Genomic DNA, 16,274 nt, shown 5'->3' on the forward strand with positions numbered 1-16,274 from the left:
CATCTCAAATAGGATGAATAAGTCCCTCATCCACACATCAAAACCATTTTCCTTCCTTTTTTCTGTCCTACAGAATCCAGTTCCTGGGGAAGTCCATCCATCCTGCCCTCTAGAGGTAGTTGGCCAGGCACTGAGGAGGTGAATCATAAGGTCACACAGCTAGCATGTGTCAGAGGACTTGAACCCTGGTAGTCTGGCTGCAGACCCCTCATCCATCACCACCACACATCAAAACCATTTCCAGCCAAAACTGGTTTGGCTCAGTGGATAAAGCTTCCATCTGTGGACTGAAAGGTCCCAGGTCCGATTCAGGTCAGGGGTATGTACATTGATTGCAGGCACATTCCCGGTAGGGGGTGTGCAAGAGGCAGCTGGTCGATGTTTCTCTAACTCTTTATCCCTCTCCCTTTCTCTCTGTAAAAAAAAAATCAATAAAATATATTTTAAAAAAAACACACACACAAAAAAAGCAAAAAAAAAAAAACAGCCACAAAACATTTCCATTCCCTTCCTCCGTCCTCCAGAATCCAGTCCCCTGGGCTTGGGGAAGAACTGGCTGCTTTTCCAGAGGAAGGGCTTGGACATTGAAACGGGGAGGAGAGGAAGGGCTTGGACATTGAAACGGGTAGACAGTGGGGTTGACCCCCAATTCCCTTGTGGGCCCTGCCTTTGACTCTGAGGCTGGAGTCCATTCATCCTCCCCCTCCACAGGTAGTTGGCCAGGCACTGTGGAGATGAATCACTGGCCACAATGGTTCCCTTTCCTATCCCCCTGGTGTCATCCATTATTCATAGCTGCCATCCTGGGCCTGAGGTTGCTTTGTGGTCAGGCAGGCATTATTCCCTAGGCCCAGCTGTCAGGGGTTTTTATCCACAGCTGAGCCTGAGCACAAGCTACTCTCTTCTCTAGATCTGAGTGCTGTGGCTTCCCACTGGAGGGGAACTTGGACAAAGGGCTTTGAACTGCATTGGAGCCCAGCTCTGCCACTTCCCAGTTACCTTCTCTGAGCCTCAGTGTCCTTATCTATAAAATGGGAATAACTGGCCTTGCCTTGCTAAAAGATTTAGATGTAACCCACATAAAAGACATTAGCCCAAGTGGCCTTGATCATGGAGTCCCTGTTATTACATTTGCTCTTTCAAGGCCCTACTGGGAATATGGAGATTGTGTGACCCCCTCAGCAAGTTTGCACCCTCCTGAGAGAGACAGACCCCCATTGTATTACCTGCAAAAATGACTTTTAATAAGACAATATATCCCCCCATAAAAGTGGGTTAAAGGTGATTATTTATGGAACAACTTTTTATTGAACATCTACTATGTATCCAGCAACCTGCAATGGTGATCAGGTCAGTCTGGCATCCATAACACCTACAGTCTCAGGCCTCAGGAAAAACAAAGACTTCCCAGGATCAGGCTGATGCACAGGTGGGAAGTACTCCCCAGTTTTGCCCATGGCTGGGGTGGAGGCTCATGCCCCCCATGCTAGAAACTGACCCTGACTAAGAGAAGGGGTAAGAGTGAAGCCCGTGGAATCACAGACCCAAGTTTGAATTATGGACTGTATAGTTTCTGTTTCTACATAACAAATTACCCCAACACTTAGCAGACAGTGATTTTTTTCATATAGATTCTGTTGGTCAGAAATTCAGAAGCAGCTCAGTTGGATGGTTCTGGTTCAGGGTCTGTCTTGCAATTGCATTCAAAATGCCAGCCAGAGCTGCAGTCACATGAAGGCTTGGCAGGCTGGAGGATCTACCCCCATGTGGCTCACTCACATGGCTATAGGCAGGAGGCCTCAGTTCTTCACTACCAGGGCCTCTCCAAGTGACACAGCACAGTAGCTGGCTTCTCCTAGCCTGAGCAGTTCTCCATAGAGAGCAAGAAGAATGCCTTTTATGACCAAGTCACAGAAGTCATCATCTGTCAGTACCATATTCTATTCATTAGAAGTGGGTTACTAAGTCTAGTCCACATTCAAGGTGAGACTCCACTTTTTAAAAAATATGTGTTTATTGATCTCAGAGAAAGGAGAGGAGAGAAAGAGAGAGATAGAAATATCAATGAAGAGAGAGAATCATTGATCGGCCTCCTCCTGCACACTCCCTACTGGGGATTGAACCCGCAACCCGGGCATGACTGAAATTGAACTGTAACCTCCTGGTTCGTGAGTCGACACTCAACCACTGAGCCACACCAGCCAGCCAAGACTCCACTTTTTGAAGGGAGGAGCATCAAAGAATTTGTGCATCTATTTGAAAATCAACACACTGGGTGACCTTGGGCAGGTCTGTTGTTTTAAGTTCAAGCCTCAGTTTTCTCACTGGAGAGGTGGGAGTAATGAGTCATGGCAGCAATGTGAAGACAAGACAAGAAGATACAGTAGCATGTTTGGTGCAGGGCCTGTTAATTACATGCCTAGTAAACACTACTTATTATCCCAGTGGTTACTTAAAGGGACTTATCTAGGGTGAAATCCCAGCTACTTCTAGCCCAGTGGATCTCAACCCCAGCTGCACATGAGGATCACACAAAGAGCTTTAAAAAGTACCTCCAGAAACCCCCACCCCATTTTCTGATTCAGCAAGTCTTGAATGGGGCTTTTAGGCTTACTGTTTTTTAAAGTTCACCAAGCAATCCTTATTTGCCGCCAGGGTTGAAATCACTCTCCTCACCTGGGAATTCTTAAGGGTGACCCATCAACAGATAAAATGCAATGAAGAAATAAAAAGTGAGGGAGGGGGTTCCTATAATGCAGTAGTTTTCCAAGTGTGGCCCCAGCCTCACTTGGGAACTCATTACAAATGCACCACCGTAGGCCCCACTCAAACCTGCTGGATCAGGAGCTCTGGGGGCAGAGCCCAGGAGTTTCCTCAGAGCCTCAAGGTGAGTCTGGTGCACACTCAAGTGCCCACTGCTCACTCTCCTTCTCTCACTTTGATCAAACAAGTTGCCATGTTGGAGGGACCAGCATGGAATAGAGTGATGGGCCACTAAATGCTGCCAACACCTACTGGGTGAGCTTGGAAGCAGATCCTTTCCCAATTACCCTGCAGGCAGGACACCACCTAACATCCCCCCCACCCAGCACTGAGATTGCAGCTGGTGCAGGACCCTGAGCTAGAGGGAGTCAGCCCAGATTCCTGCCTCACAAAAACTGAGATAACAAGTATTTGTTGTTTTAAGTCACTAAGTTTTATGGTAATTCATTATGCAGCAAATAGATCACTAATAGAATAGATATTGGCAGGAGGGGGAGAGACAGGATAGGGCAGTGGTTGTCGGCAAACTCATTAGTCAACAAAGCCAAATATCAACAATACGACAATTGAAATTTCTTTTAAAATATATTTTATTGATTTTTCACAGAGAGGAAGGGAGAGAACTAGCGAGCTAGAAACATCGATGAGAGAGATACATTGACCAGCTGCCTCCTGCACCCCCTCTCCCCCCAACTGGGCTTTATTTAAAAGATAAAGAGGCTTTATCTTTTAGAGAAACATATTGAATGCCTGCAACCAATGTATACATGCCCTTGACTGGAATTGAACCTGGGACTTTTTGGTCCGCAGGCCTATGCTCTATCCACTGAGCCAAACCGGTTTCGGCTGAAATTTCTTTTGAGAGTCAAATTTTTAAAACTTAAACTTTAACGCCACTTCTTCAAAATAGACTGGCCCAGACCGTGGTATTTTGTGGAAGAGCCACACTCAAGGGGCCAAAGAGCCAGCATGTGATTCACGAGGCGCAGTTTGCCAACCACTGGCTAGGGTGATAGAGGAACCTACTAGGTGGGAGTAATCTAGAGTCTAAATTAAAAGATATTTAAGTCCTGACTGGATGGCTCAGAGATTGAGTGTCAAACCAGGAAGTTGCTGGTTCAATTCCCGGTCAGGACACATGCCTGGGTTGTGGTCAAGGTCCTTAGAGTGGGGCATACAGGAAGCAGCCCTGATCCATGATGTTTCTCTCTCATCAATGTTTCTATCTCTCTATCCCTCTCCCTTCCTGTCTCTCTCTCTAAAAAAAAAAAAAAATAAAAAAAAAAAATAAATCAATAAAGACATATTAAAAAAAAAAAAAAAAAAGATAAACCGATTTTAATGTGTAGACCTTGTTTGGATCCTGAATTGAAAATGTTAACTGTTTGTTTTTAAAGTTGATCTTTGGGAAATGTAAACCCCAAGGGGACCCTGCTATTATTCACTTTTATTGGGGATGCTAATGGTATTATGGCTATGTTTTAATAAAGAGGCTTTATCTTTTAGAGAAACATATTGAATTACTTACAGACGCAGTGATATGCTGTTGGGGATTTGCTTTAAAATCAGCAGGGCGGGGAGGGTTATGTGTGGAACAGAGTGACTGGCTGTGAGCTGATGGTTGTTGAGGGGAAGGGCAGTATGCGTGAAGGCTCCCTTGACTATTCTCTCTGCTTTTGTATATGTTTGAAAATTTCCAGAGTAGGAAGTTAAAAACAAATGGAGTGAGCCCAATGTGCTATTTTACAGATGGACAAAGCAAATCCAGCAGCAGGCAGGAGGGCTAGAGGGAGCAGGGGCCTTAGCTCATTGACACTGCTGGCTGTCCCCAAGCAGCCCTGTTTTGTCATCCTGGGAAAGGGGTTTGCTCAGGGGACTCAGGGGGTGCTTCCCTGACTAAGCCTGGGGTGTGAAGAGGAATCCCTCCTGTCATTTGAGAATTACAGCTTTTGGGCTGTTCCTGGTTGACAACATCATCTGTTTGAGGGCACCTGATGGCTGACTGTTATGTTTATACATGTAAGAAGCATCTCTTAGTACAGTGGTCAGCAAACCGTGGCTCGTGAGCCACAAGCGGCTCTTTAGCCCCTTGAGTGTGGCTCTTCCACAAAATACCATGGCCTGGGCGAGTCTATTTTGAAGGAGTGGCATTAGAAGAAGTTTAAGTTTTAAAAATGTGGCTCTCAAAAGAAATTTCAGTAGTTGTACTGTTGATATTTGGCTCTGTTGACTAATGAGTATTTGATGCAACTGTCACCTTGTCTTAATGTATCACCATCATCATAGGGTGTGTTTATTATAGTTCATTGTAGACCTCTTATTTTTAAAGGAGTTATTCATGGCAAATCAAAGGGAATGCAGTGAAAAGCCAGTCTCCCTCCCTCCCTCCTTTTATCCAGTCACTTCTCAAGGATAATATTTAATTTATTTATTCAGCAGATATTTGTTGAGCACCTACTATGTGGCAGGCACCATGCTAGTTTATGATGTTTAATAGAAATATGACAGAAACCAGAAGCCATATTTAAAAAGTAGAAAGAAACAAAAAAATTAATTTTAATAATGTATTCCTTTAACCCGACTTACCCAAAACCAACATATGGGATCAATATAAAAATTATTAATGAGATACTAATGATTTTTTATAGTGTACTAGTTTGCTAGGATTGCCACAACAAAATACCACAGACTGGGCTTAAACAACAGATGCTAATTTTCTCACAGCCATAAGTCCAAGATCAAGGTGGGCAGTGCTGATTTCTCCTGAGGCCTCTATCCTTGGCTTATAGATGGCTACCTTCTTGCTCTGTCCTCACGTGCTCTTATCTCTGTGTGTATGTCTCTGATTTCTCTCCCTGTGTCCTAATCTTTTCTTATGAGAACACTAGACAGATTGGATTGGGGCTCACGCAAATGGCCTTATTTTACCTTATTCACCTCTGTAAAGGCCCTGTCTCCAAATACAGTCTTGTTCTGAGGAACTAAGGGTTAGGGCTTCAACACCTGAATTTTGAGAGGAACACAGTTGAGTCTATAGCACACATTAAGTTTTCAAAACCTAACGTGTGTTTGACCCACACCACATCTCAGTTCCAGCCAGCCCCATTTCAAGTGGTCGGTCACCACACAGGGTTGGTGGTTACAACATAGGACAGCACTGTACTGGTGTGGGAGTTACAGTGGCAAACACAGCAGACAAACATATCTGCCCTTATGGGGCTTCCATTCTATTGGAGGAGATGGGCAATGAATAAAGATGTGAAATGAATAATATGCCTTATATGCTGAAACCGGTTTGGCTCAGTGGATAGAGAGTCGGCCTGCAGACTGAAGGGTCTCAGGTTCGATTCTGGTCAAGGGCATATACCCCGATTGTGGGCACATCCCCAGTAGGGGGTGTGCAAGAGGCAGCTGGTTGATGATTCTCTCTCATTGATGTTTCGAACTCTCTATTCCTCTCTCTACCTCTCTGAAAAAAAAAATCAATAAAATATCTTTTTTAAAAATATGCCATATACATTCTGGGTAAAACAAAGGAGAGAGAATCATAAGGGGGAAGGGTCCAAGGGTACTTAAAAATAAATAAATAAATAAATAAATAAATAAATAAATATTGATTTTGGAGAGGACGAGAAAGAGAGAGAGAGAGAGATAGAAACATCAATGATGAGAAGGAATTATTGATTGGCTGTCTCCTGCATGCCTCACACTGGGGATCCAGCCAGCAACCCGGACATGTGCCCTTGATTGAAAATGAAACCGAAACCCTTCAGTCCGCAGGCTAACACTCCATTCACTGAGCCAAACTGATCAGGGCAAGGGTGTCCTTCCAGAGATATCCTGTATAAACACAGGACATGGATGGATGGATGGATGGATGGATAGATGGAGAGAGATATAAATGTATCCCTATTTTTCAGCCTTTTAAAAAGACATAATTGGTATGTAACTATATTAATTTCAGGTGCAACATATTGATTTGATATTTGTATATACTGGGAAGTGATCACCACAATAAGTCTAGTTAACATCTATCACCATACATAGTCACAAAATTTTTTTCCTTGTAATAAGAACTTTTAGGATCTTCTCTCTTAGCAACTTTCAAATCTGCAGCACAGTATTATTAACTGTAGTCATCATGCAATACACTGCATGCCTATGACTTATTTATTTTATAACTGGAAGTTTGCATCTTTTGATCACCTTCACCCATTTCACCCTCCACCCACCCTCCCCTCTGACAATCATCAATCTGTTCTCAGTATCTATAAGCTCAGGTTGTTTTTTGTTTTTGTTTTTTTAAGATTCCACATATAAGTGAAATTACATGGTATTTGTCTTTCACTGTCTGGTTTATTTCACTTAACATAATGCCCTCCATGTTTAGCCATTTTGTTGCAAATGGCAAGATTTCCTTCTTTCTATAGCTGAATAATATTCTATTGTGTATGTGTACATATACACATTGTGTGTGTATACACACACATATACACCCCCCCCCCACACACACATATACATATATACCATATTTTCTCAATCCATCCATCCATCCAGCAATGGGCTCTTAAGTTGCTTCCATGTCTTGTATCTATATATATAAAAGCCTAAGCAATGGTTCAACCATTTGATTGGTAGTTATGATGCTCATTGACCACCAGGGGGCAGACGCTAAATGCACAGGCCTGGAAACATGGAACAAACTGATGAATCTCAGAGGGGAGGGCGGGAAGAGATTAACCAAAGATCTTATATGTGTACTAGAGGCCTGCAGGGATTGGGCCAAAACCAACAGTTCAACATCCCCCAAGGGGCTCTGGATGGTGAGAAGGCACAGGCACTGAGGGACCCCACCAGTGTACAAATCCATCCTGTACACCAGGCCTCTAGTTGAAAATAATGCTGTAATGAACATGGAAAAGGGGAAATGCTACAGATAGCCTTTCAAGTTAGTGTTTTCATTTCCTTTGGATAAATACCCAGAAGTGGAATTGTTGGATCATATTGTAATTCCATTTTTAATTTCTTGAGGAACTTCCATACTTCTTTTCCACAATCGCTGCATCACTTTCTCACCAACATTGTACAAGGATTCCCATTTCTCCACATCTTCACCAACATTTATTTCTTGTCTCTCTTATAATAGCCATTATACAGGTGTGAGGTGATATCTCATTGTGTGTTTTTTATAATTTTTTTAAAAAAATTTATCTTTATTGTTGAAAGTATTACAGATGTCTCCTCCTCAATGACCCCTTCCACCCTGCTCCCCAGGCCTTCACTGCACTATTGTCAGTATCCATGGGTTATGGATATATACATATCAGTTCTTTGGTTAATCTCTTCCTGCCCCACCCCCTACCTCTGAAATACATCAGTCTCTGGTTCTGTTTGTTCATCAGTTTCATTGTGGTTTTGATTTGCATTTCTCTGATGATTAGTGATGTTGAACATCTTTTCATGTATCTATTGGCCAGTATCTATTCAGATCCTCTATTTTAAAATCAGATTGTTTGTTTTTGTTGTTGAGTGTGTGAGTGCTACATCCCAATTTTAAAGAACATAGGTGGTACTATTTCAAACATGCAATGGCTGTTCTTTGCTTTCCTCACTTAAAAATATATCTTGAGCCCAGCGTTTGAATGTCAACCTATGAACAAGGATCTCACCATTCAATTCCCGGTCAGGGCAAATGCCCAAGTTGTGGGCTCGATCCCAGTGTGGGGTATATAAGAGGCATCTAATCAATGATTCTCTCTCATCATTGAGGCTTCTATCTCTCTTTCCCTCTCCCTTCCGCTCTGAAATTAATAAAAAAAAAATATTTGACAAAATATATATTGAAAGTCACCCCCAACATCACACATAGACATACTTTATTCTTTTTTGATTTCTTGCTTTTAAATAATAATTTGAAGCATATAAAGACACGGTGCTGCTGAGCTAGAATAACAAAACTTAGCATTTGTTGAGAGCTGACTATCCTGATCCTCCCCACACTCCGTAAGATGGGTTTTGTTCCAAAAAAACAATCTAAGTTCATGGCCAGCTTTTATAAACAGGTGGAAAATAAAAATACTAACTTCAGAGAAATGTCAAACAATAGGGTCTGAGAGATCTGTTGAGGTTAACAGAATAATAATATTCTAATATATAGTATGATTATATTACCATTAATATTCAGCAATATTAATAATATATGGTAATATATTAACATAATATAACATACTCTTTTGTACTAATACATGATAAATAGAAATATATATATATATAAAACTTATTATAAATATGTTTAATACAGGTGTGGCAAAAGTAGGTTTACAGTTATGAATATATAAAATACACACTTTATTCTTGTATCATTATTTATTACTAGAGGCCTGGTGCATGAAAATTCATGCACTGGAGGAGGGGTCTCTCAGTCTAGCCTGCCCCCTTAAACAGTCCAGGAGCCCTTGGGGGCTGAAGGCGACCCGGCGATCAGGGGAAGGAGATGCCCCATCACACCTCTGCTGCTGCCACTGCCAGCAGCACAAGCCTTGGCTGGCCCTAGTTACCTGAGCTTTGGGTGGCCCTGGGTGCCTGGACAGCCACCATCTGAAGCTTGCCTGTACCTTGGGTCAGCCCTGGGTGGCTGGGGGGCTGAGGGGACTGGGGGACTCTGGAGGCAGGCAACCTGGTGGGGTTGAGGGGACTGGGTGCCACCATCTTGTGGCTGTGGACACCGCCATCTTTGAGAGTGGGGCAGTCAATTAGTATAGTCCCTCCTTATTGGCCATGGGTGCTGCCATCTTTGTGATGGTGTGAGGGTCAATTAGCATAATCCCTTTTTATTAGATAGGATTTTCCATATGCAACTGTAAACCTACTTTTGGCCCACCTTGTATATTAAAAATACTTAAAGATAATCCTATATAATAAAAGCCTAATATGCTAAGTGTCCCACAGTTTGTTTGACTGTTCAACCAGTCGCTATTATGCGCACTGACCACTAGGGAGAGGATGCTCCGAATGGTAGGTTAGCTTGCGGCTGGGGTCCAGCTGATTGGGACTGGGTGAGATGGATCAGACATGCCCTAATTGGACACCAGTGGGATCCCTCAGCCTGGCCTGTGTCCTCTCACAATCTGGGACCCCTGGGGGGATGTCTGCAGGCCAGGCTGCGGGACGCCACCAGTGCACTGGGCCTCTAGTAGAATATATAACATAAGGAGAAGAAAAAATAAATAAATAATTGAGGTGAAATACTGGGAGAAGAACAAAACCAGGAAGAGCTGAGAGGTTACTCATGTAGGAATTGAGAGAGGTCCTATGTGGCTCAGGGCTGGCTCCAGGGTCCAGGCAGGACTCTCTGCTCCCTTTGATCTCACCCCACTAGGGGAGAAGCTTCTAGAAGAGAGAGAATTGCTAGGAATCAAGATAGAACCCATCTGCTAGCAGGTTCATGTGTGAGGTGAGAGGTGGATAGAAGGCACATCTGGCACCTTAGTCCAGCCCCCAAGCTCCAGAACTCTCTGTACCCTGGGGTCCCTCCTGTTCCTGGGGACCCCAGCCAGTGAGCTCTGTCAGGGCATGCATGGGGCCTCTGTAAACACTGGGGTTCCAGGTGGTGTGCCTGCCCTGTTGAGAACCCCCATAAGTCTGGAATGGGCTGATGGAGTGGCATAGTCCCTGCCTCTGAGGCTGTGGTGAGATAGAATCGTTTGTATGTGCCGAGTGCTCAACCGGGTCCGGAAGTACCTTATGTGGGTAGCTGATGCTGGTGAGATACTCCTGAACCCTGACGGGCCCTGCAACTCCAGAAGGGGCCTTTGCCCCACCTGGAACAGGTTCTACAGGAAATGAGACTGGGAACATTGTTCTGGGATCTGAGCCATACAAGCTGTGTGGATTCAAGCCTGGCTTTGCCCCATCACAGCTCTGAGGCCCCACTTCTCCGAGCCTCAGTTTCTCCATCTGTGGCATGGGCTTGGCACATGGGCAGCCAGGGCACTTGTTAAGAACTCTGGCTGAGGGGGGTGTGCAAGAAAAATGAGACGTGTTTCTTAGCAGAGCTGGGGCCTATCAGGGCTCCCTAATTCCTGATCCACTGACGGAAAACCACCAGCACTGCCCTGGGCGCCGGCCAAGCCCTGCCCCTGCTGCTCTGGCCCTGAGGGAAGGGGTTGGAGCTGGGGAGTTGTCTCCTGCAGGCCCTGACCCGTCCTGGCTGAGAGACTGGAGGGGAGTGAGAGGCTGAGGCCGGAAGACAGCTCAGGTCCTGAGTTCCTGCTCGGACTCTGGGGCCTCAGCCTTCCCATCTGTCATATCCTCCGCTCACTTCCTCCCTCCCTACATTGCATCCATGCTCAGCCACAGCAATTCCCTGACACCCTGTCTCTTTTCCCAACTCCAGGCCTTTGCACAGGCTGTTCCCACGGCCTGGGGTTCCCTTCCCCCCTTGACAACTTCTACCCCCTGTTTAAGACTCTGCCCAGGGTGCCTTCCCTGAAGCCCTGCTCTGTGGCCCAGCCCAGGTCTGTAGCTTCTGTGGTCCCCTGAGGGCCTGGATCAGATCTGTGCCAACTTTGTAGCCAGCGACAGTGGATTCTCAGTAGTAAATGCTTATTGAGAGCAACTAAATGAATGTAGAAAGGAAATGTCTCCCCTCCCCCCAAACTTTGATGTACCAGCTTCTATGCTAGCCGAGGCCCGGAAGAGAGGGTTCCTGCCTACAGGGCATTTGAAGTCCAAGGGTAGGCAGATGTGAAACAAGTAATTGTGTAACTACCTCATATGGTCCCTGAAGGCAAATATGGCACCATGGGAGTGTGTAGCAAAGGGAATGTGTCCTGACCAAGGGTCTGGGAGGTTTTCTGGAAGAAGCGATGTTTCAGAAAGAACAACTGGGCAGAGAGAGGCAGAAAGATCTTTCCAGGCAGAGGAAAGAGTCAGGGGTTAAAGGACACAGGGGTCAGAGAACACAGAGCAGAGCCACAGAGGCCAAGAGGCTAGGGTGGGAGGGTGGCTGAGCTTTATCCTCAGAGCAATTTGAGGACATCAAAGGGTTTTGGCACCCTGGGAAGACGGGACCCTGGGAAGATGGCTGTGTCTGCCTGTGGAGAACATTCAGAGGAGCTGGATGAGCAGGCGGAGGCTCCTGCAGCTTCTGAGTGACTTTGACTGAGAAGGATGGAGAGAGGCCCTGTGTCTGGAGGGGTTTTAGCAAAGAGCTGGCGACAGGCTCAGCATGGACTGGGTCTGCAGATAGAGAAAAGGGAGGACCCAGGTGTCCGGCCTGAGCTGGTCCAGGCCAGCAGGGAGCAGCTCGCTCTCAGGAGCAAGGTCCAACAAGCCTCCAAGTGTCTGGCCACCCACCAGCCATCGACCAGCGCAGAGCCAGAGCCACAGAAAATTGTGGCTGATCAGCCACAGGATCTGTGCTGATCCTGTCCCCACAGAAAACTCGGGAGCCAGACCCTTCTCCCTCTGGACACAGATATCTTTGAGACCCGCTCCCCCTGGAGCTGCTGGGTAACCACCTATGGGAGCCTCCCTGCCTTCTGGGCTAAGTGCCCAGGGCCCTCCCCAGACTTCCTTGGGGACCCAGGGCTCCCTGAGGCCCCTCCCAGAAAGCCCCTGCCCACCTGGGACTATCCCTTCAGTCTCTCAGAATGTGCATAGCGGTCCTGGGGGTGGACTGTGAGCAAGATCCCTGCCCTCATGGGGCTGGCATTGTAGAGGGGGAGATGGAACACAAAAGTACCTTAATGACAGGTTGTGCCATAGAATTTCAGAGAGGGACACATGTGCTCTCACAAGTGATGTGACGGAGTCTAAAAGGGAGGGTGCCCTGGGACTGCGTCATAGAGGGGCTCAGGGTGGGCCCCTCTGAGGATGCCTGGAAACCAGTCTTGGAAAGAACATTGTGCCACGGCAAAGGCAGGAGCCTGGGAGGGGAGGAATTGGAAAGGGACAGAGAAGAGGTAGACCAGGCCTGGGGGAGGGAGTTGAGCATGACACCGAGGAGACATGGCGGGTTTCAGACCGGGAGTGATGTATTTTATTCCCTCATCCTCTGGAATCTCCCTTCTCCTTCAGCCTAGAAACCTCATCATGGTAGTTCCCTGTTTTAGCCCTTTTCTCAGGGTCTTTCCAGCTCTGTCTCCCTCCCCTGTGACAGGTACTCACTGGGCTGGACTTCCCCCAGGGTCCATAGCCAGAGAGGGATCTATCCCCCCATCCCTTCCCCCCCTTCCCACTATGAAACACAGGCCGTGGGCCTCTGCTGTGGGCCAGCCCCCAGGACTCTCATACAGACTCTTCAGGTTGCACAAACCCGTTTACAGAGCAGGAGACCAGGCACAGGATGAGTCACTCAAGGCCCAGGGACTCTCAAAGCAGGAACTCAACTCAGCCTCATCCTGAAGTTCTGCCAGATCTCATTTGAGCCCCATGACAGCTTTGTGAAAGTGGGAGCGGCAAATACTTCGCCCTTTTCGTCCTGCCTCTCTTCACTTCCCTCATTTTGGCGAATGTCGCCAGCAGCTCCCTAGCTGCTGAGCTGCACACCTTAGAGCTGTGGTTGGCAAACTGCGGCTCTCGAGTCACCTGCAGCGCTTTGGCCCCTTGAGTGTGGCTCTTCCACAAAATACCACGGCCTGGGCGAGTCTGTTTTGAAGAAGTGGCGTTAGAAGAAGTTTAAGTTTAAAAATATGGCTCTCAAAAGAAATTTCAACCATTGTACTGTTGATATTTGGCTCTGTTGACTAATAGTTTGCTGACCACTGCCCTAGAGCCATTCTCCATCTTTCCTTAAATGCCCCTTGGTGGGCCCTCTAGCAACTTTAACACCCTCCACATCAGAGGAGGTGATCGCTCCCTCTCTCTTGAGAAAAAAGGAAATTAAGTTGGGGCAGGTTTTTATGGATCTAGAGAAGCGGTTCTGAGGTCTGTGGGCACCTTTCTCTAAAGATACACTGTACTTCACACAATTGCAGGAAATGTATTGCGTCTTGAAGCTGGGCCAGCTGGCAAGAACACCACAGCACCTGCCCTTGGCCCCACCAGAGAGAAGCCCCAGGGAGGTGGTGGCCCCCACGGCCCACCCCTCTGTCATAGGGAAGTCATAAGAGGGCTCCCAGTCACTACCCCACCTTTCTTGAAGCGGTGCCCTGTTTTGGGGTAATGTTCTAAAACAGATTGGGGTGATGGTGCATAACTCACTCCATGCAGACAATAAAAACCACAGAACTGTACTACACTTTAAATAGATGAATTCTGTGTAATGTGAATTATCTATATCTATATCTATATCTATATCTATATCTATATCTATCTTTAACCTCAGCGCAGCCAGCATGGCTCAGTGGTTGAGCATTGACCTCTGAACCAGGAGGTCACAGTTAGATTCCTGGTCAGGCAGGGCACATGCCTGGGTTCTGGGATTGATCCCCAGTAAGAGGCATGCGGGAAGCAGCTGATCAATGATTCTCATCATTGATGTTTCTTTCTTTTTTTCTTTAAAAAATATATGTATTGATTTTTTACAGAGAGGAAGGGAGAAGGATAGAGAGTTAAAAACATCGATGAGAGAGAAACATTGATCAGCTGCCTCCTGCACACCCATTACTGGGGATGTGCTCACAACCAAGGTACATGCCCTTGACTGGAATCGAACCTGGGACCCTTGATTCCGCAAGCCGATGTTCTATCTACTGAGCCAAACCAGTCAGGGCTTCATTGATATTTCTATCTCTCCCTCTCCTTTCCTTTCTGAAATCAATAAAAATATTTAAAACAGAAAACCCTCCAAAAGGGTGGAGATCCAGATCTGCTCAGAGAAATGAAAAATAAAAATTAAAAAAAAAATCATAAGAAGACTCAAATATTACCTCATAGCAATAATCAGAACTAACTTTCCTTAGTGCTGGTGATGTGCTGGACCATGTTCTAAGTGTTCACATCTGTGACTCTCACAGCAGCCCTATCAGGCAGACATTATTATCCCCCATTTGGCAGATGGGAAAACTGAGGCACACAGCAGGAATGTGAATCACCAAGGTCACCAGCAAAAAAAAATGTCCGAGGCAGGGTTTGAACCATGCAGCCTAGCTTAAAAACCCTCACTCCCTCACCCCAACGTACACAAAAATAATGAGGATGGCTGTATAATAAACAAGTGCCAGCACCCCACAGTGAACCAACAGCAGGTCCCCTTCTATTCTTTTTTTAAAATATATTTTTATTGATTTCAGAGAGGAAGGAAGAGGGAAAGATAGAAACATCAATGATGAGAAAGAATTATTGATTGGCTGCCTCCTGCATGCTACTGGGGTTTGAGCCCACAACCTGGGCATGTACCCTTGATTGGAATTGAGCCTGGGCTCCTTCAGTCCATAGGCCGAAGCTCTATTCACTGACTAGGGCTCCCCTCATGTTCTTATCAGCACCAGTAAACCGCAGGCTGGCCCAGTTTCCAGACAAACTGCTTTTACTGCAATCATGTGAAGCATATATTTGGAAAAAGGTGCAACTTCCTCTAGATAAGCTTGTCTCAGCTCTCCCTGTCCCGTTTCCCTGCTGAATTATTCTATTGCAAATCATATCACCATATTACTTCATAAATTCTTCAGAATGTATCTCTACGTGATAAGAACTCTTTTAAATCACTACATGTTTATTTAGTTACCATTTTCACACCTAGAAGAAATCCATGATTCTGTAATGGCCCCTAAAATCCCATTTCCCCCCATTGTTTCCTAGATTTGTTTTTATGGGTAATGGTTTAAATCAAGCGGCAGGGTTCAGAAATTGGATTTGGCTTATTTCTCTCTTAAATTTCTTTTAAGCTATAATGATTGTCTTTTTTTAAAATATATTTTTTTATTGATTTTAAAGAGAGAGGAAGGAAGAAAGAAAGGGAGAGAATGAAATATGTGAGAGAAACATTGATTGGCTGCTTCCTGCATACCCCCTACGGGGGATCAAGGCCACATCCCAAGCATGTGCCCTGACCCGGAATTGAATCGATGACCTTTTCAGTGGATGGAGTGTCGGCCTGTGGACTGAAAGGTCCCAGGTTAGTTTCCAGTCAAGGGCATGTACCTTGGTTGTGGGCACATCCCCAGTGGGGTGTGTGCAAGAGGCAGCTGATCGATGATTCTCTCTCATCAATGTTTCTAACTCTCTATCCCTCTCTCTTCCTCTCTGTAAAAAAAAAAAAAAAAAAAAAAAAGGAAAAAATGAAAGTGGAGTGGAAGGGTTATGGGGGTGCAGGGGGTTGGCCCGGGCTCCAGACCTGTGGGGAGCCTGGTATTTCCACCATACTGGTTATCTGAAAAGAAATACAATTAGGCCTAGGAAGGCACATCGATGTTGGCAGCAGCTAAATATACTCATTTGTCCATTTCGCCACAAGTGTGTTATGGCCACCTTCAAAGCATATGAGGAATGGGCCTGCTTCTCTTTGGCAGAAAGCAGATTGAGGGAGCGAGGAAGGGAGCAGGGAGGCTGATGGAAGCTTCCACAGT

Source organism: Pipistrellus kuhlii, unplaced genomic scaffold (assembly GCF_014108245.1).
Source record: "Pipistrellus kuhlii isolate mPipKuh1 unplaced genomic scaffold, mPipKuh1.p scaffold_m20_p_4, whole genome shotgun sequence".
NCBI classification, from domain to species: Eukaryota; Metazoa; Chordata; class Mammalia; order Chiroptera; family Vespertilionidae; genus Pipistrellus; species Pipistrellus kuhlii.